General features: G+C 39.6%; 1 protein-coding gene across 3 annotated transcripts in view; it reads left to right on the top strand.

The window, feature by feature from the left end:
- FAR2 (fatty acyl-CoA reductase 2) overlaps positions 1-21,574 on the top strand; it is a 136,051-nt gene that overhangs the window by 26,921 nt on the left and 87,556 nt on the right. The window contains exon 2 of one of the 3 annotated variants that reach the window (XM_082738990.1): positions 10,014-10,115. The exons of the other annotated variants lie outside the window; for them this stretch is intronic. The gene's annotated coding sequence lies outside the window, so the exon portion shown is untranslated. The remainder of the gene's footprint in view (positions 1-10,013; positions 10,116-21,574) is intronic. 3 annotated transcript variants of the gene reach the window in all.

The following is a 21,574-nucleotide window of genomic DNA, read 5'->3' as shown; positions in this document are numbered from 1 at the left end:
TTTACATTGGTGGTGAATAGCACCCTAACTTATTTGATTATCATCCATTTAGAAGCATAAACATGTATCACTCATGTACTAAGTGGTTGTTTTAATGCCAAATGAAAATTTAATGGAACCCTTCAGATTTCCAGTCTCTGTACCACACACATCATTATTTTACTAGGAAACCTCACTAGGACCCCTAAAGATTGTCCTAATTGCAAATATCAACACAGACTTGGAACTTGGTAAAGGTGATGGTTTTGTTCCATTGTGATGTATTGAATGCTACTGAATTGTACATATTAAAATGGCTTACTTTATGTTATATGAATTGTACCCCAATTTAAAAAAAAAAAAAAACTTTTTGACACAGAGGTAGAAAATCTCTGAGAGGTTTATCTCCCTCCTCCATAAAAGGACCTTACATAACTCTACCAGGATAATGTCTATCCAGGCCACAAAAATAAATTTGAATCTGCAGTTCCGGGAGAGATTAGGTCAGGCTTTAAATAAAGAAGTTGTAGGCAAGTTAAATTGTCACTGAATTTTTAAATACTACTCAGAGTCCAAGAACTGTTCTTCTTTGGAATTATTTGTTCCCAGGAGCCATTGTAAAGCTTGATCTTCACCTTTGTTCTTAAAGGCCCCTAGAGAGAGGTGTTTTGTTTTTTTAAAAAAACTTTTGTGGCATTTTCTAGAATTTTGCTCTGACCCTCAAAGTTTGTGAAGCTCAGTTAAATCTCTCCCTCAACTTTTTAAATTCATTTCTTCTCTTTTAAATTCTCAGTAGGGATAGAGAACAGCTGACCTGAATGCAGCAGGCACCACTTCAAAAACTCCCAGGAGTGTTGCTGGTCTTCATTCTCCAACGTTCATAAGCTTTTCCTCAAAGGTTTTTTTTAAACCATCTTGATTATTCATTTCTTGCCTCTTTTCAGTATTTCCATTTCACACATCATTTCATAGGATTCCAAACTAGATATGTAATTGTTACCCAGATGCGTAATGGAAAAATTAATTTCTTCCAGCATGCTGTCCTCTTGTTCTCTAGATGGATAATAACTTCATATCATCAAGCACTATTGGTGCAATGAATTAAAATGTGTATTCACACCCATCCCTCATTTGTTCTGTGTCAGTCCTGTGCTCTTTACTTGCAATAATGACACTAGCGTTGCGTTATTGTGTTATACTCTGCTTTAGGATTCAGTCTGAATTCTAAATCTTTGGCTGTAACTGATGGCTCTTATCTCTCTGAAATGGTTTTAATTCCCTGTGTGTTTGCTATTAAAATCCATTCTATTCCCTTCGTTCCAGCTCTGCTGACTCTTTTGAATGCTGATGTGGTTACCAAAACATCCGTCCACCTGAGTCCTTGCTGGGAAGGGTTATCCTTAAATGTCTTATTCAGTTGGATGTAGATGTATTGCTGACTGTGCATAGCTGGGAGCAGTACTGGAACAGAACAGAACAAGGGGGGGTGGCGAGCAGGAAGACAGGTGAGGACGATCCAGGTCAGGGTCCCAACCAGAGGCTTAAGCTTGACAAGGAGACCATGTGTCCAGAAGAGCCACAAATACAGAGGGTAAACTCAAGTACAGCTACACCAGCTTCTTCACTGCTGGAGAGGGAAAATTCTGAGGCATGGTATGTTGGTTTGCTATTGTCATAACAAAACACCACAGCTTGTGTAGCCTTAGCCTAAACAACAGACATCCATTTTCTTACAGTTCTGGGGGCTAAAAGTTGAAGATCAAGTTTTTGGCAGGTCTGATTTCTATGGGCCTCCCTCCTTGGCTTAAAGATGGCCATCTTCTGGGGCGCCTGGGTGGCTCAGTGGGTTAAAGCCTCTGCCTTCTGCTCAGGTCATGATCCCAGTGTCCTGGGATCGAGCCCCACGTCGGGCTCTCTGCTTCCCAGGGAGCCTGCTTCCTCCTCTCTCTGCCTGCCTCTCTGCCTACTTGTAATCTCTGTCTGTCAAATAAATAAATAAAATCTTAAAAAAAAAAAAAAAGATGGCCATCTTCTCATTGCTATTCATGTGGTCTTTCCTCTGTGTGTGCACATTGCTGGTGTATCTTTGTCCACATTTCCTCTTCTTATAGAGACCTGAGTCACATTAGGTTAGAGCCTAATGCCCTCATTTTAGCTTCATCACCTCTTTCAAGACCCTATCTCCAAATATAATCATATTCTGAGGTACTGGGGGGTTAAAGTTTCAACATAGGAATTTTGAGAAGATACACATCAGCACATAACTGTTGGCTTTTATGGCATTTCTAGTGTTCTCCTGAGAAATTAAGGCCTGTTTGCATGTAGTGGTAACTGGCTTGCTGGCATCCCTTAGTGGATGCTCTCCCATCCCTATATCACGTCTCTATTCCCCTTCAGATGTTCTGTGCACCTCCCCAAGTTTCCACCCAAATCCTTCCCTTGGGGTCAACTTCTGTGGGAACCCCAAGTGGGACAGATACAAAGGAAGAGACATTACAGTGCTATAAAGTGACACAGAAACCATCAGTCCAGTGTCAGATGACCTGAATTCAAGTTCTTAATTCAAATTCTGACACTTCTGTCATCACGTTGTCAATGTCCTTAACCTCCGATGATAATATCTCCTTTGTAGGATCCTTTCGGGTCTTAAATTATAAAGTGTATGTGGTATCAAAAGTTATTTTCAAATGCTATCTGAATATTATTATTACCACATTAAGACAAAATTCTCTGCCCTCAAATAATTCTGTTTACATTGGATAATCAAGTTTAACTCTATGAAATTTTTTTTACTGCACAAAGTAGCATATGGTTAAGTTTCAAATGGATGATATATTCTACTACCATTGTCACTGCTGAAAATATTGAATAACACCAGATTCTAACTCAATCCAGAAAGTTATCTGCTGGATCCCTTTACTTCACTGCTATCTATTATTCATATGTTGTGGGAGAGTAAGTTTGTATAAGAAACAGTTCCTGCCCTAGCTTATGATCCTACTTGAAGCCCTGGACATGTATACAAATGAAGAAATAAAACACAGCAAGTAGTAAGTGCTAGAACACTAGATGAATAAACATGAACTATGAACTTAGAAAATTATATGGGATAAACACTAAGAAATGGTTTTATACTACAGCCCTGTCATTAGACATTGGATTCGTATATTAATAAAAAGTAATTTTTATAAAACTAAGACAAAAAAAGGAGTTTTATAAAATCACACTGTAAAATCATAACCATATATATATGGGTTTTTTTTCCCTTGTGTGTGTGTGTGTGTGTGTGTGTGTGTGTTTTGCCTAAATCTTCAGAAAAAAAAAAATAGTACCTCTCAGTTTGAACTCACCTGTATCTGGTAGCTCCCACCTTGCAGTTCTAGGAGAGTCTGTGTCTTTTTCTACACCATCTTTGTCTTTCATACAAGATGCATATCATAAGAAGCTGATTGGAAGACCTCAGTTGACTCCCATCAACTATCCTTGTCACTGTAACATAGAAAGAAATGAGATTGGTCTGACTTAAGTGTTTTTCAGAAAGCCACAAGCGTGTTGGTTATTATTTTGTATTTTGTATCTTCTGAATCTTGTAAGCAGTTGAAAATTGATTTCTTGATGAGTCACTTGGGTATTTTTTTTAAAAAGGTATGAAGCTAAATTGACCATTTTATAATTCCAGGCTTGACTTTTTTTTCTGAAAATATGCAGTCCTTTGCTATTTGCCATAATTGCTTTCATTATTTGGGATATTACCCGAACACAAGTTTCCAGATTTCTTGTCATAATTTTACACAGCTTAGTTGTCCTTATGGCTTTGTTTTTTATAGTATTTTGCCTGAATTTCTCTTGCTGAAACTTCCAAAAGTATTACCACATTTCCTTTAGCTAGTGCAACTATTTCTTATTTTTTTCAACAAAATGAATTTAATGTATCACTAAGTTCCTTCTGGCATTCTTTCATGCTATATTGGATATAGCCATTTTGTCCCTTCTTCCTCATTTCTCTAAAGCTTGGTTATTAAATGATAAACATTTTGCTTGGGTGGCATATAATTATTTTTTGCAAATGTTTTATCTCTACTTGACTTTAAGAATATTCCTAAAGTAAAAAACACAAATATGCTTTTTAATATTTGGATTTCAAGTATAGGACATTTGAACTTTAAATCCAGTAAGATATAGATTTTAAAATGCATTGAACCTATACATCTGTAGCTTGGATTACTAGATAGAGGAAAATCCTATCAGCTTTTTCGAAAATTTTTTTTCTGAAAATTTTTAAGGGAATAACTTATCCACATTATAGTTGGAATTTGGAAACTCTATGGCCTAAAAGCAAACAAAAATAAGTGAATGGTTCTAGTCCAAGTTTTTTGTGTGTGTATTTTTTTTAATTGTCCATTTCTCAGTGAATATAGAGAGTTTATATTCCAGGCAATAGATCTATGTCTGCTTTTATTTAAGCTTTTTGGCTGAATTTTCTGTAAAGGTTCAGATCGTAAATATTTTAGGTTTTGCCAACCCAGTGGTTTCTGTCATAACTATTCCATCTGCCTGTCACTCTAGCATGAAAGCAACCCTGGACAATATTTAAAGGTGTTGGGGGTTTATTTACTTACAAAAGCAGACTTCATACTCTATTTGGCCCATGGACTATGGTCTGTTGACCCTTGTTCTAGTTCTAGAATCATCCACTTCACTTTGACTGTATAGACTGGCTATTTGGTCTTCTATTATGATTCTGGCATCATGCTGAGTTGTTTTACTGAGCTTTGAATACAAAGTTCAGAGGTCACTAATTCTTGTCTGAATATGAAAATATATTTATTGTCTTTCTAGTTTTCCTGCTACATGTATTTAAAAATCATTTGTGCCTCTGCTTTTAAAGTGAAATCTATCCAATGTTTATATTATTGGGGTTTTTTCCATAGTTCCCATAAAACCGCGCTCAGCTTTGTATCCATCACTTCCTGTCTTTCGGTCCTTAATTTTTATATATTTTCCACTTTGAGTCCATTTGCTGCATGGTGAATATCCCTAAATTTTCTGACTTACATCTTAGTGTACAAAAGCCTTCCAGTTTACTAGAGAGGATTTATCATAAGTGTTTCTCTATTAAAGTTAAGGACACATTAAAATGCTATTGGCTGAAAGGGGCAATAGCAAGATACATGTGGCTGAACCCATCGCCACTTAAAGAGCGGGACCAAGTTGAAGAGCTTTCAGAAAGTCAATAATCATATGGTTTCACTTATTTGTGGAACGTAAGGAATAGCATGGAGGACAGTAGGAGAAGGAAAAGAAAAATGTGAAGGGGCAGGGGGGCGGAGATCAGAGCTGGAGACGAACCATGAGAGACTATGGACTCCAGGAAACAAGCTGAGAGTTTTGGAGGAAGGGTGTTGGGAGGATGGGTGAGCTCTCTGATGGGTATTAAGGAGGGCTTGGATTGCTTGGAGCACAGGGTGTTATACACAAACAATCAACCATGGACCACTACATCAAAAACTAATGATGTACTGTATGGTCACTAACATAACATAATTTTTAAAAGAAAAAGAAGAGCTCTCAGTAGTAGAACCTAAACACGATGCTTATGAAATACATATATGAGTAAACCCAGCAAAAACAAATGCAACATAATAACCCAGACTTTTCAGTGACGGAAAGTCCCAGAGCTGCAGCAGAAATGTTTTCTCCAGCTACGGATACTCAGGTTGTTACTGTTGAAGTGGTGAGTGGCCAAGTTACAATTACTATAGGAACTGTAACTGAAACTTGACCTTTGATACATTTATATGTTCAACCATAACATTGTATCAACAGGCTCTTGCATTTCCTTGTGTTTATAAGTGACTTTGTTTCAGGCTCACAGAAATTAACTAGAAAAAAAATTGGGGGGAGGAAGAAAGCAGAAAGCTTGATTTTTATTTATTTTATTTATTCATTTATTTATTTTCCAGAATCTTACCCACTGCCAGCTTCAGAGTTTCCTCCTGTAGAATCAGTTTGCGACAGTGCTTTCTGAGGCTAGGTAGTGAATTCCCCTAGAGGACTACTCCTTCAAAGTAAATAGTGGACTCTTTATTTATCAGAAAGGCAGTTGCCTGGTCCTTTGTGTTGGTTGATGAGAACATTGCTTCTGTCCTGTAAGCATGTAGATTTCCTGTGGCTTGTCAGAAAGCATGAGCAGAAAAGCAGAGGTCCCCATGAGGATCCATGAATGAGAAATATATAACAATCAATAATTCTTTCTGCTTGCTCTTTACATCAAATTAAAAAATGGGTGAGTCAACACACCAACTACCAGGTAGTAATTCTTCCTGGTTGTTTTGCTAGTGTATTTCCACAAATTAAACCAAAGAAACTGTCCTTTCTGGGTATGCCAATTTGAATGTTCTGAATAACTATGAATGATGAGGCTCCCAGAGACCTACAGCATTTCAGAAGTACCAAAACCCAAAGGACCAGACTAACTCAGAGATAAAAAGCAGTTAGCGTTTATTAAGCACTTCCCATGTGCCCAGTACTGTGATGGATACTTACCTATGAAATCTCATTTAACCCTTACAACATTCTTTGTGGATAGCTGAGTTGAACGGACTTTCCACAGTCACACAGTAATGGAGCCAACGCTTGAAACTTGGGAGTTCTGGATAACTCCCAAGTCCTAGAGTTCTTTAAAGACCACCCTTGTTTTTGCAAATTTCTAGTTCAGCAAAAAATATTTGTTATGCGTTTTTCAGATAGCTCAAAGGTTCCATAAAATATGGCCCTTGTGCATGAAATGCCATAGTCAACTAATATATCTAAATCTACAGAGAGAGACCCACTTATTGAATGTCAACTTTTATAACAATGCCACATAAGAGTCTGGTCAACATGAAATAAAAATGAAAATGGAATATAAAACAAGGGAGCATTGAAAGAAGTCCTTGGTTCCTTCAGTGGCACTCTCTTCTCATTTATATGTATAAACCTGTAAATTAGTATCTACATTGTGGATATCAAGAATTTTTTTAATTTAATTTGATAACAATGGGAATAAAATACTGGTGTTTCTAGTTATGCAGCATTTGAACCTTAGCATTTACAGCAGCAGCTCAGAAGCTTGCCATGTGTTACCTTTTAAAGCAGAGTAAAGGATTTTTTAATAGACAGTGTTACAAAGCCAGGCTCTCCTGGGTTGTGATACAAAAGCTTAACCCATCTATTTCTCTTGCCTGCTCCGGTTAAGTTAACTACTGCCCCCCTGCAGGCATTCTAGTCTCCCTCCCATAAAGTAGAACTGTTCCTTCATAAGGAGTGTGTATTAGTTCTTACACATCATGTTTCTTACAATTGTGCTTCCATGTGATAGATGAAAGCAAAAAGAGAAGATGTATTGAATGGTCCATTGGAGGTGTTACCATTCCCAAGACGAGTCTGCAACTTCTCAGTTTTTGACATTTAGTCTTGGCATCATGTTAGCATTGATTAGGTTTAATAGAATGGATTCCCAGTATATGAACTCATAAGAAATTGATATTTTTAGGTTTTTCTTGGAGGCAGATTTCTTTCTCAGATTAGTACTAAGATGATTATGTCCTCATTGAAAGGGACCCTCCGTCCAGTATCATGGTGACTGGGTCTTGTGGCCATTCCACAGACTTGGGATGGATCATGACCCAAAATGTGGTTTGTATTTCCAAATCCGTGATGCTACAAACACACACACACACACCCTCCCACCCACTATGAAAAGGTCTTTTATTCCCAGAATGAAGCTTTCTGGGGAGAGCAGGACAGGTCTCTCAAGTTGATCTGAAAATAGCTTGAAAGAACTGTTAAAGAAAAGAGACTGGCTCTGAGTTTTCATGGTAGTTAGGGGCTGGAACTGGAGTGAGGGTTTTAGTGCATGGTTTGAACTTACTGCTGGTGGCAAAGCACTTGAGCTTTCTTACCAGCTTACCCAGATCTGAGGCAGAATGGGTAGAGGGCGGGATAAGTTTTGAAAAATACCTGTAATCAAACATCAAATAATGGAGAGAGACTCTTAATTACATTGTGTCCTCAGACTTTAAGAAAAAGATTATTTAGTTAACCTAGAATTAGTGCAGGGCACCTGGGTGGCTCAGTGGATTAAGTGGCTGCCTTCAGCTCAGATCATGATCTTGGGGTCCTGGGATCGAGCCCCACATTGGGCTCCCTGCCCAGTGGGGTGTCTGCTTCTCCCTCTCACTTTCCCTCTGTAGTCTCTCTCTCTCTCAAATAAATAAATAAAATCTAAAACCAACAACAAAACCATAATTAGTGCAACATGCAGTGAATATGCTTTAAATGGTTCAGACAGAGAAGTCTAAGCTGAAGCCCCCTGGGCTTCCAGTACATCGGGTTTTTATGTCTCTATCTTTTTACCACTGTTGGGGGGAAAAAAATCTAAATTCTTGTTCCTTCTATTCATGAGATTTTGGTGAACACATTCTTTGTTATTAAAGAATTCAGTAAATTTTCTGACCCAGTCTTTCCTGCTTTTTAGCCAGTGAATTAACATATCTTTTTTGGTGATTTCTTCAGATTGGCAAAGCTCATGTGTTGTGGGCATAATTGCATTATTTTAATTCACAATATTCTAAGAAATTGTACTGTCACCACTTACAACCACTTTTTTTTTCTTCCCTAAACTGGGTGATAGTGAATTTTCCTTCTATTGTTTATGAAGGCTCACCTTGCATGTTATTTCAAGAATGCTGACCTTATTCTCCGTATCATCATTTCTCTGCTGTTACCAAGATTCCACAATCTTGGTAACAGCAGAGAAAACTCCTACAACTATTTAATGCATGCAGAGTAAAGCAACAACATTGAGATCAATTCTAAATGATAGTTACCAACTGTTCTGTACCTCCACTGAGAAGGGAACAAAAGAATATACTCAAAACTAGAAAAGATGCAGAGTACACTTATATCTGTAGAAACAAGGCAGATTCAGAGAAAACCCTCTTCTAAAGGGCTTTCTTTTAAAAATGTATTTTAAAATCTGTGTATAAGAAATAAAATAAATCATGTGACTATAATAGTCTAGAGCAGTGGTCCTTTTTTTAAATCTTTTTTTTTTTTTTTTAAAGACTTTATTTATTTATTTGACAGAGAGAGATCACAAGTAGGTAGAGAGGCAGGCAGAGAGAGAGAGAAGCAGGCTCCCTGCTGAGCAGAGAGCCCGATATGGGACTCGATCCCAGGACCCTGAGATCATGACCCGAGCCGAAGGCAGCGGCTTAACCCACTGAGCCACCCAGGTGCCCCGTAAATTTTTTTTTTTTTTTTAATTCAAATTCAACTAGCCAATATAGAGTACATCATTAGTTTCAGATGTAGTGTTCAATCATTCATTGGTTGCATATAACACCCAGTACTCATCACATCATGTGCGCTCCATAATGCCTATCTCTCAGTTACCCCCATCCTCCTGACCCCCTTCCCTTCAGGGACCCTCAGTTTGTTTCCTAGATTTAAGAGTCTCTCATGGTTTGTCTCCCTTTCTGATTTCTTCCCATTCAGTTTTCCTTCCCTTCCCTAATGATTCTCTGCCCTATTTCTTATATTCCACGTATGAGTGAAACCATATGATAATTGTCTTTCTCCGATTGACTATTTTCACTCAGCGTCATCCCCTCCAGTTCTATCCATGCTGATTAAGTGGTAGCTGTTCGTCCTTTCTGATGGCTGAGTAATATTCCATTTTACATATGAGTCATATCTTCTTTATCCACTCATCTGTTGATGGACATCTGAGCTCTTTCCATATTTTAACTTGTGGACATTGCTGCTATGAACATTGGGGTGTGTTTGTTTTGCTATATCTGTGTATTTGGGATAAATACTAAGTAGTGCAATTTTGGGGTTGTAGGGTAGCTCTATTTTTAACTCTTTGAGGACCCTCCACACTATTTCCAGAGTGGCTGCACAAGCTCACATTCCCATCAACAGTGTAAGAGTTCTCCTTTCTCCGCATCCTCGCCAGTATTCATTGTTTCCTGTCTTGTTATTTTTAGAGCAATGGTTCTTGATCTGTTTGGAGTCTTAGGCCTCAGGAAGAATTGCTGAAAGTCCTTGCTGGAGAGAAAATTCAGATGAAGCAACATTTGACCTATAAGGTACATCATGTTATTCAGAAATAACTAAATGCTTTGTGACAAATAAAAATCATTCCAAAGAGCAAGAACTTATTTCATAAGCTATTTGTCCCTTGCTGGAGCTGTTTCTCTTAATTGCCTGGCTGTATTCATTTACAGTTTCCAGTGTGTCTCTAAACCTGTCTTTGTATTTTGTTACTGAACTCTTAACCCGTTTTTGAAACTGAAATATAAAATGTATAGTTTTGCGTTTCTGTGAACATGTTGAAGATCCAAAGACCCTGTAACCGGGCTGACAAGGATCAGATATGCAAGCAATACTAACAGTCTTGGATTGAATGGTTACCGTGTACCAGCCAGAGTACAAAGGACTATCTTACTCAATTCTCCAACAACGCTATGATGCAGTTCTTAGTCTCATTCACTGATGAGTGAACCGAGGCCTAGAGTCAGTGATTTGCTCAAGTATTCACTGAGCACCTCCCGACTGTCTGACGCTGTAGAGGAAGATGCAAATGAAAGAAAACATGGACTCTGTAAGCTTTTAAAATGAAAAGTTTCTGTTTAATTTTTAAAATTCTAGTTTCACCTAGACTGTTGCTGGTTTCAGGTGTGCAGTGCAGTGATTCGGCAGTTCTGTCCGTCACCCAGCGCTCGTCGCAGCAAGTGCACTCTTGAGGCTCTTTACCTGTTTCACCCATCCCCCACCCCCTCCCCTCTGGCATAAAGAGCTGAGTTGTTTTTTCTTATAACTGTATTTTCAAAATGCCTATGTTTGAAACTATGAAATGCAGCTTCCAGCTTTGTGGTTTAATGATACCCAAACTAATGAAATGGAGAGTTGTTGTCTTGGAAAACTCTACAGGTGTTCATTTGGGAAGTGTTGTCCTCTGTCACAGGCTCTTTTAATAGTGGCAGCCCACCGGGCGCCTGGGTGGCTCAGTGGGTTAAAGCCTCTGCCTTTGGCTCAGGTCATGATCCCAGCGAGCCCCACATCCGGCTCTCTGCTCAGCAGGGAGCCTGCTTCCTCCTCTCTCTCTGCCTGCCTCTCTGCTTACTTGTAATCTCTGTCTGTCAAATAAATAAATAAAATCTTTAAAAAAAAAATTTTTTTTTTAATAGTGGCAGCCCACCAAACAGACATACCCCAGATATTTCAATTCAAAACAAAGCAAAATCTCAGACTTAATGCAAGACAATTTTTATGAAGCAAAATTCATCTCCCTCGTCTGTACATACATGAAATAATTGATATAGCTTAATGGTGACATTAAATGTACTTCAAATCGATGTGACATTGCCAACTCATTTATAGCTGTGAACAGCTGTGTACTTTCAAAATAACAAACTTTTTTTTTTTTTAAACAACAACAAAAGAATAGAAGGGAAAGGGAAAATATCCCTGGAGAGCTTCTTTTTGTGCTTACTGTTTTGAAATAATTTTATATAAAGGCAATTTATATCCTCTCCCATTATTCTTTTATATTGAAATATTTTGAGGCTTTTAAGGTTTATCACTAATATCCACAACTTTATCATAAAGGACAAAGACTTTAGAGTATTAATCCTTTGAATGCTTTCCCTTTTGTAAATTAAAATTTTAAAAAACTGAAGCATAAAAACGTTAGGTGTCTCCATGAAACAGTGATGCTCTCAATACTGCACTTCCATCTATAAAGGTAGAAAAAGCAGCGTGATTTTTTAATCTAAAGATACTTTCTGCATCACAGTCACTATTTTCTTTCCTACCCCAGCTCTTCATACTCCTCACTTTTCCTGAAATTCCAGAAGTGTTTCAAGTTCATTAATTTCCTCTCCTTTCTTTCATTTTGACCTATGCATTCATCCATCTACTTGCCAAACATTTATCCTAAAGTAGAAGATGGTAGGCAGGTGCTAGAGATGTAAAGATAAAACCATATTCCTATTCTCAAGATACTTAAAGTCTAAAGAGAAAGGCAGATTTGGAAACTCTTGCAATGTGCCCTGGTAAATACCACTAGAGTTCTAGGAAGAGCCACTAGCCAGTCTGAGGATTACCCTGTGTCTAGTAAGAAAGCCAAATGTAGTGCACGTGGCTCAAGCGCAGGCATATATTTAGAGAGATAGAGGTTGAAAATGGAAAAACACGCAGGGACCAGCTCATGTATACCTTGTTGTATGCCACTATTGGAAATTCAGACTTTATCATGACTCATATTAACAAGGCATGAAAACTGAAGTAACTTTAGCAAGAGATGACATAATAATATATGCAATTTAGAAAGATCCCACTAGAGGCTATGTGGGGGGTGCAATGGACCACATTGAAGGAAAGATGCGGCTACTAGAGGGGAGTGTGGAAAGGTCCCAAGCAGCTGCAGCAAGGAGGTAACAGGCATGTACACAGAAGGAGTTAATTGTGGCAGAATCTCCAGGATTCATAGATTGAAGTTATGTGGGGAGTGAGTAAGATAGAGATACTTCTCACATGCTGGCTTGAGTTACCAGGTGGATGGTGGTGGTGTTAATTGGGATTGGGGATCAATTCTTTTAATATGTTGTGTTTTTGATGCCACTAAAACATCGGAATAGAACTGTTTAAAACCCAATTAGATATGAATCTAGGGCTCAGGAGAGAAATTTGGGCTTTGGGTAATAGAATGATGCAAGAGCCATATAGATGGCATGTAAGTGGTGGTTGAAACAATGTGTATGAAGAAGGTTATCAGTAGCTAATTAAAAATGAAAACAACAAAGATGGGCGCCTGGGTGGCTCAGTTGGTTAAGCACCTGCTTTCAGCTCAGGTCATGATCCCAGGGTCCTGGAATTGAGTTCCCCACTGGGCTCCCTGCTCAGTGGGGAGTCTGCTATCCCTCTGCCTGTCCCCCACCCCGGCTTGTGCTCTCACTTAAATAAATAAAATCTAAGAAAGAAAGAAAGCAAAACAAAACAAAATGAAACAACAAAAGGCCCAGGGCGGCACCTAAGGGAAGTATTATTGCCTTCCTAAGGGAAGTATTATTATGGCCAAATTAGGGAATGTCTAGGCCATAGGATGCCTTTGTGTGAATTAGAGAACAGCTTTACTGCCTTCATCCAGAGTTGTTGTCATCTGTTGACACATTTATGAGGTCTACATTGTGTATGGTGCCCTGTGGAGCCGAGCAGTAAAATGTCAGTTGTGAGGCTCATGAAGCCACCACCAAGCAGATAAGAAGACATCAAGTGGTACTAGAAACTATAGGAACAGAGTTCCTCAAGGCAGAAGAAAGGTCAACACCACCCCATCCACAGTGATTCAGGAGTCAGAGATATGGGGTCTGAAAGTTGTCCACAAATTGCCAGTTGGTCTTAGGGGAAGCGGTCTCAGACTAGAGCTCAGCTCGGGGTTCCTCCCTGCCGGAAGTTGGGATGTTCTCCTTCTCCTGCTGCTCACAGGTGCTTTGACCCCAGCGGCAGTTCTGCTTCCACCCTTATTACCATTTGACTCTCTACCCATTATCTTTCTGTCTTACTTTTGCTTTAAGAGTTTTCTCTTCTATTTTGCATCTTGATACATTTTGCTGCCCCCTCATTCCTTTGGTTATATACATCATCCCCTCACCCAGCACACCCAGTTTCCTGTCAGGGCTTTTAAAAACGTAACATTTCAGTCACAATTCCTAGAGACATCAATGGCCCTTCAGATGTACGTGTGAGCATACATTTATATTTGAATACAGAGACCTTCTGAACAAGGGATAAAAGGGAGAGTGGGGTCTTCCTAATATTCACTCTCATCTTTTTGGATAAGGAAAATTTTATCAGGCCCATTTTAGACAGTCATATCAAATCAGCTGGCCCCTCTTAACTCAAATGAGATTTCTGCCTTCTTCATCTAACATAGGAGTGAAGGGTGTAGAGAGAGGTCAAGAAGTAGACTCATCAAAGAAAAGGACTTCACTTTCTAATGTATATAACAGTGAGATTTGTGATAAGATAAATTGGTGAGTCATAAGTTACATGTATAATGCTGTCATTCATCTTCTTAATTGTGAATGCTGATTTTGATATATATAGGTCTAACCTGAGCTCCTTATTTCCCTGGAACAGCACTGTCCAATACAGTAGCAACATCTGGATATATAAAATTAAAATTTAATTATTTTAAATTACACTAAAGTTCCATTCTTGAGCCATACCAGCCACATTTCAGGGGTCTAGTAGCCACCTACAGCTATAGTGGCTACCATATTGGACAGCACAGTTATAGAACATTTCCCTATCATAGAAAGTTCTGTTGGGAGAGCATGACTCCAAAATAGTGTTGATTATTCCTGTTGGTTCTCCATTGCTGATGATTACTTTGAGGAAATAAGTTAGTCTGTCAGCAAGAATTCACAAATTATGTTCTACTACATAGAATTGTGGGTTTTTGCTCTTTTTAAAGATGTTATTTATTAGAGAGCACAAGCAGGGAGAAGGAGAAGCAGGCTCCCAGCCGAGCAGAGAGCCCAATGTGGGGTTCAATCCTAGGACTCCAGGATCATGATCTGATCCGAAGGCAGATGCTTGACTAACTGAGCCACCCAGATGCTCCTTTTTGCTTCTTTTTTATTTGATCTAGTAATAACATATTTCCAGTCAGCATCTATAAGTATTCTAAATATTTTGTGCTCACTATCTTAACTAATCTCCAGTAATCCTATGTTATCATTGCCATTTTACAAATGAGGAGAATAAGGTTAAGAGAGGACAAGTGGTAGAATCAAAATGCAAAGTCACACCTATCTGGTCCAAAGTCTGCTATTTAGTGGCTCACAGAAATCCCCATACAATGATTACATTTTTATTTTTCCAAGTAAAATACAGATGTGTCCTGGAGTATACTCAAAAGATAATGGCAGAACCTTCTAGACCTTTCAAGGAACTAGTCATATTATCAAATGAATATTTATTTAAATGATTAACATGTTGGTAGTCAGGTACTCACACTCTTTTAAGAACTCACTGAGAGATTCATTCATTTCCTTACCAACAAAAAACAGATTCTGGCATTCAAGTAACATTCTTGTAAAGCAATAGTCCCAAATCCATTCTACCTATATCTTCATGGAAAGTCTGAGAAACAAGAAAGAAATCTCAGTAATATTTTTCCAGATTAAGCTCTTCTGGTTAAATTGTCCATTCAAACCTGAAAATTCATGGAGACAAGGTACTACAAGTGATTTTGTAATTCGTTTTACAGATGACTTCTGAAGAAACAACAGATACTTGATGTATCGTATTCTACAGAGAAGAGAAGCACTTTCTAAAATTTAATTTTGCTAAAGTTTTGACTTAAAGCTGTGGTCTTTGTTTTGTGTGACATTATAACAAGCAAGGACTCTTCTCCTTAAGCCACAAAAAAATAAATGAAAATATAGTAACTCTCCCACCATCATGTAAGTATTTTTCCGTTATCATTTTTGCAGGAAAGCAATTCATGCTGCACATCTACCCTTCTTTGCAGAGAATAAATAGAGAGGTTTCTTTGGTCCTTAGGTTTCCACTGGAGAACCCCCAAGAGTGAAGTTCTCAGTATAAATCAGTGGGAGGTGTATACATACTTCTACTTGGGCGTCAAGGAAATCTTGAAAGCCATGGCAGTTGTATGGCCATCCATCTCTGAGGTTATTAAAGACTATTTCCCACAATCTTGTTTGGTCTGCATGAAAACTATGTGTGTATGTGTGTGTTAGTGCAGGAATGAAGGCTGTAAAGGGGTGGGGCCTTGATCACCACCAACACCTTACAACCAGCAGAAGACTTTGAGTCAGACAATATGTCAGAGGTATAATGTAATCTTTCAGTAGGATTTAGAGGGCTAAGACCCAACCTGATTTCATAATCCGTAACTGGACAAATACCACAGTCAACTGACAGCAACTTGTTTCTTGGGCATAGCAGCAAATGAGAAACAGATCTGTGTCTTAAGAAGAACTAAATTTGTTCTTCATATAAGTACAGATCATTAGCTTTTTTCTTAAGGGTCTGCGTTAAGTCAGCACGAGGCCTGTGCTGGAAAGACTATGGAGACATGGACCCTGTCTTTGTTGACCTGATGTTCTCATGGAATGGCTGCCAAAAGTACATACAAGATAACACAATTTAAAATGCCATACATTCCTTTTATGAAGGAAATTAACATGAATCTGAGAGAAGCAAGGACAAAGACTCATTTACTATACATAGGGCATTCAGGAGGGCTTCTCTGGGCTTGTGGCATTTAATCTGAAACCTGATAGATAGAGCAGGAACTAACTTTGTGAAATGTGTTCCCCACAGAGGGGCAGCCTGTACAAAGGCCCTGACATCATGTACCTACACAGCTGCCACAGGCTTGGACAAGGTCTATTTTTCTTGACAGAATCATTTGATGATTCTTTGTAATATTGTTAAATATTACATTGTTGCTTTCATGGAGACCTTTGAGGTTTTCCATCGAATTATTGTTATATAGTGAGACCTCTCATTTGGAAGTATTCATTCATTCCTTTCAGTCTATAAACCTCACCCCATATACCTGTGAGTGGGCATGTACCAGAAGTTCATGCATTTTATTGTGTTCGGAAAATTGTTCATCAGGTCCCTACCACACCTGAATCATTGCAGAGATTTTGGGGGGGTTGTAGAGAGAAAGATCTGTCAAAGAGGAATAAAATGTTTATTTTCTCTGGTCTCAGCAAAGAACAGGCCTGGAAATTTTCAGTGTACCGATATGTTATACAAACCTTTGCTCTCTGACTCTGTTCTGCTAATCTGAAAGCACAAAATGTCCATTTCACAGTGTTTGTTGAATGATTAAATGGGAAGAGGGAGGGAAGGAAGTAAGGAGGGAAGGGAAAGAGAGAAAGAGGGAGGGAGCGGGAGGGAGGAAGAAAGGAAGGAGAAAGAAGAAAGAAAGGGAGGAAGATAGGGAGGAAGGAAGGAGAAAAGAGAGAAAGAACCTATGTGATATTTGAGCTCTTGCTGTTTTGGTAAGTATGTAGCAAAAGAACAGTCAGTGCAGGGCAGGCTCTGAAGAAACAGAGACCAGTGAAATGGAGGAAAAGCTACAGATGATCTTTTAAATATGAATGAAATCATGGTACTGGCCAAACCCAAAGAATTTCACATAAAGGGAAGAACAAAGGCATCCTTAGAGCTTGAAAGGCTCTCAGAGACCAGTGGCATTCTCAGAAGTCTCATTCTCTAGGATATAGCTACTATGTCCGGTAGCTGAGCGTCCAAGGAAGGTATAAGCAGGGAGTTCGTGGTCTAGAGATTATTGATTTTTACTTTCATTTGTCTTTAAAGAAGACTGTATTTTATTTTTTCTGACTTGTGGCTATCAGCTGCCCATTATGAAAAGATTTTTTTTTTTTTTAATCAATTTCTTCTGCCCTGATGAGAGCCTAGAGACTGTGTCTTTAATGATTACACTTCCCAGAAGTAGAAGTATAACAAAGATGCCCTTTCTTAAACGGTACTTCCCTCGGATAGTACTCTCTAATAGTACTCTCTAATACTTGGCTCTGCTCCAAGTGTGTTCCACGAGAACACATCCTCATCCAATTAGAATGGTCTTGCACCACTGGTTTGTCTGCCTTTTTTCTGGAGAACAGGGTGCAAATCACCAGAAGGTCTGGAAATTCTCACCTTTGTTTACAGTGGGACCTAGCACTTATCTTTCATCGGGTTTTGAGTCTCAGAAGACGTGACATTCATACCTCACTTGAACTCTCTCAGATTGTTGCAATGTTCCTACAAAGCAGGACTCAGAACAACTAAGGTATATACTAGAAGTGACACCCAGATTTACCTAACACAGATTCTTGCCTCATCCAATTTGAGACTGATTGAGAAACTGTGCCAAATTTCCTAGACCTTGGCTTGTATTCCACTTGACACAAGGACGCAGACCCTGACAGCTATACCCACAACCCTGCGGGGTATGTGTCTTTCCCACTAAGCTCGGGATGTCATGGATAAAATCGTGTTTGACTCTGCTTCAGTCCCTTTGACCCCTTTCAGGCAATCAAAAATACTTTTTTTTTTTTTTGACCCTTCACTAAATGGAAGTCACAGCGGGATTCAACTCTGTTTCCACCTCTAGTTGGGGGATGAAGATACACAGACATTTAAGGAAGGGAAAGAACAGTGAACGCGCTAATAACCATGATGTGAAACGACAGGAAATCTCTTAGCATAGGCCAGAGGATTGACTTAAAGTGTGGCTGATGTGGGATTGGCAGACCGGCCTGGATCCCAGAAGAACCCAGGCAGGTATCATGGATAAAAGCAGGATCTGATTTGGGCCTTGGATAGGCCAGCAGTTCTCAACCCTCCCTGGACAGGAGGGCCATCTGGGGAGGCTTAAGGAATGCCAAAAATGCCTGCACAGGCAGAAAAGAGGAGTGGGGGTGCTATGAGAAGGAAAAGAAGTTTAAAAAACAAAGCTTGTTTGGGCACAGTAAAAAGTGAGTGTAGGAGGAGAAAAAGCAAGAAGGCAGAAAAGTCAGATTTCATCTGATTTTTGAATAGCCTCGTGTGCCAGGCCAAGGAATTTGGGAAACATATTTGGGTCGGGATCATGGGGTATATTTAGCCATTAACACCTGATTTTTACAGCTGGAGAAGGATATCAGAATTCCTCTCTAGCTCATAACTCCTCACTTCCCACTTCCACCCCCTGCTTGAAAGCCTATGTCTGACAGACATTAAGTGTAGACATGTGCTAATACTATATACCTCATTCTCTCAGATATAGGATTCCCACTGTTACTGGGGGGGGGGGGGCGGTGATTCATGCCAAAGTACAACCACTTGTGTAGAAGAACTCCCTTGAGTGATAGCCAGAAGGGGGAACCACTGAGACAGCAAAGCTGGTGTCTCCTGTAGGGTAAGGATCACAGATAAAGCTCTCCTCCCTTCATCCAGGATGAGGGGACTCAGCGCTGGTACTTCCTGAATCTCTCAGATGCTTGCACCATGGCTTCGATCTGCTTGCTCACTTGATTTTGCTGTCTCTTTGTCTCTTTCTCTTTTTCCATGTTTGAAGGGTAGGCCTGAGTAAAATTCCTATCGTATTACTGCAGATACTGGGCTGAGAGAGGTTGGATGGATGGAGGGAAGGATGGACAGATGGGTAATTTTTCTAACGTCCACCCGGCTAGAAGGAAATGGGGCTTGCAGCAGGCCTTTCTTAAGATCCTTTGCAGATAAAAGTCTGTCAGATCTCAAAGGAGGTAGATTCCACACCACTGCATTGAATTTAGAACTGGAACGCAGCACATTACCCATCAGACTCTGCTTATTCATATAAGAACTTGCAAAGACTGTTTCAAGTACGTCTGTGTTTTAGCATCAGATATAGTTCCTCCCTACTGAGCTAGAACCTTAGCATTTCCTGGCTGAGCAAGAGCGTTAAGCAGTAACCCAACCTGGGGGGCGGGGGCGAGGAGTGGTGGGGACAAACAAGCCACCACAGTTTGAAAGCAACTGAAGTCCTCTTCCTGTGCTTCTTCCTCTAAATTGAAATGTGAAGACTCTGGATATTTCTTGTGAACTCCACGGAATGCTTTGGTTTCTGCCATCTGTTCACACTCATCTACTCATTACTGAGTAGCTGCAGACCAGACAGGGCAGTTTTGGGCCCAAATGTCAGTAACACAGGGACTTGAGCCTGCCACTCAGTCCATTGAAACAGGACAAATAGGCCTTATCAGAGGCCAAGAGTCAAAGCATGTTCTTTTAATTTTTCTGTGTAGCCTTTCTTGACAGGATGTGACATGTGGCTAGACAAGTTTCACACTCGTTTTCTCCTTCATTCTTCATTTACACTTCTACAATCAGATTTTACCAAAAGGTTTATTATGGTTACTTACCTAGGAAGAAATGCAATTGTCTGATCTTCAGCTCTTCAGAGGTCGTTATTGAAAACTTGGGTCTGGAGCTGATTGCACAAGAGAAGAAAGACAAAAGGTTTTTTTTTTTTTTTTTTTTTTTTTTTTTTTTTGGCGGGTATCACTCTGGAAACAAAATTATAAAACATGAGCCAATTAGAGAATAAATACTACCAAAATGAGAGATACTTCCAACAGCTGCAGTCCACATTTTGAAAAGGAAATGATCGTGTGCACTGGAGTGTTTATCTTAAATATGAGATTGGGCTAATGAGGGGGATTTAATTCCCGAGTAGTTGGAGGAACAGGAACGAAATCACGGGAGGGTGTTCCAGTGGCAAATGCAAGAAACTAATAGGACCTAATGTGGGAAAAGCAATCTGCACTAGGAGCACTAGGTGGATTAATCTAGAGAAGATGAACAGAGTACTGTGCAAGGGAAAGCAGGGTGAGCGGGCAGACCAGTTAGGTGACTGTTGTAAAAGTCAAGCCAGCAGGTTATCTGGCCCTGAGCTAAGGTCAGAGCCCTGCACAAGCAAAAAAGGACACAATCCAAGAGCAATTCCACTGGAATTAAAAAGCAACGTTGGAGACCACAGAGTTTAATGAATGACAATATGTTTTCCTCTGGAATCGGTGCTTTCTGCAAAGATTTTTGCCTTTAGAACTGCTTTTGTCTTTACACGTGTGTGCCTCTCAAGTCTTCTCTTTTTGTTTGTTTGTTTGTTTGATGGATGGGGTGGGTTAGGTCAGTCATCAGTGTATTGATTTTACAGTCAGATGAGCTTGCGGGGCTCCGGGTCATGTAGAGCTGAACGTGTGCAGCTCAGACAGTGAGGCCTTCCTTTAGAACAAGTATGTCTTCATGGTTTCTGAAGGCCATTTGGATCCGCTGTGGGAGCGGTGATTTCGCCACCTCAGATTCTGGAAAGAAGTCCTCCCTGTTGCTGAATTCCAGTCAGTCCTACTGGTAGAAAACTGTGAATAGTGGATTCAGTCTTGCATTGAAATAGCCTCCTTGCCACTAGTTAAAAACTGTATTAAGACTTTTCAGCTCTAAGAAAGGACACACACACATACACACACACACGTAAGCAAAAGTACAATGGGCTCAAAATCAAATGAGCTGATTTCAAACTCAGCCCTGTCCCCTCCACACTCACTCATAGACACTCGTAAGTGTGACCTTGATAAGCCACTTAATTTCTTCTTATTTCTTATGTACTTTCCTTGCTTCAGCTCACCAGTATCATAGCAGTTGTTATTGTGGGTGAGACAGCTGATAAGTGTTTCTATAAAACAGACAAGGAGACGGAACCTTAAAAAGTTGTCCAAAGTCGGGTACTTATAAGTGGAGCCCAGGACTGATTTCCGAGCCTAGACTCCTGTGCTACCTCAAGCCAGAGGCGCCTGTGGTCAGGTAGAGCTTACGGTCATGAAAGGCCAGCTCTCCAGCTGATAGTAGTTTGACTTTATTAGTTATACAAATAAAAAATGTTCAAGTCTGGATGCTTTAGTGAAGGCAATAGGAATGGTTGAGTCTTCCACAGCTTCTTAGACTTTTTACTACATGTTTGTTTTGATCCTAAATT

The sequence above is a fragment of the Mustela nivalis genome (genome assembly GCF_964662115.1).
Source record: "Mustela nivalis genome assembly, chromosome: 7".
NCBI lineage: Eukaryota > Metazoa > Chordata > Mammalia > Carnivora > Mustelidae > Mustela > Mustela nivalis.
The sequence above is the reverse complement of the archived record's forward strand: the minus strand, read 5'-3'. Positions and strand labels throughout refer to the sequence as shown.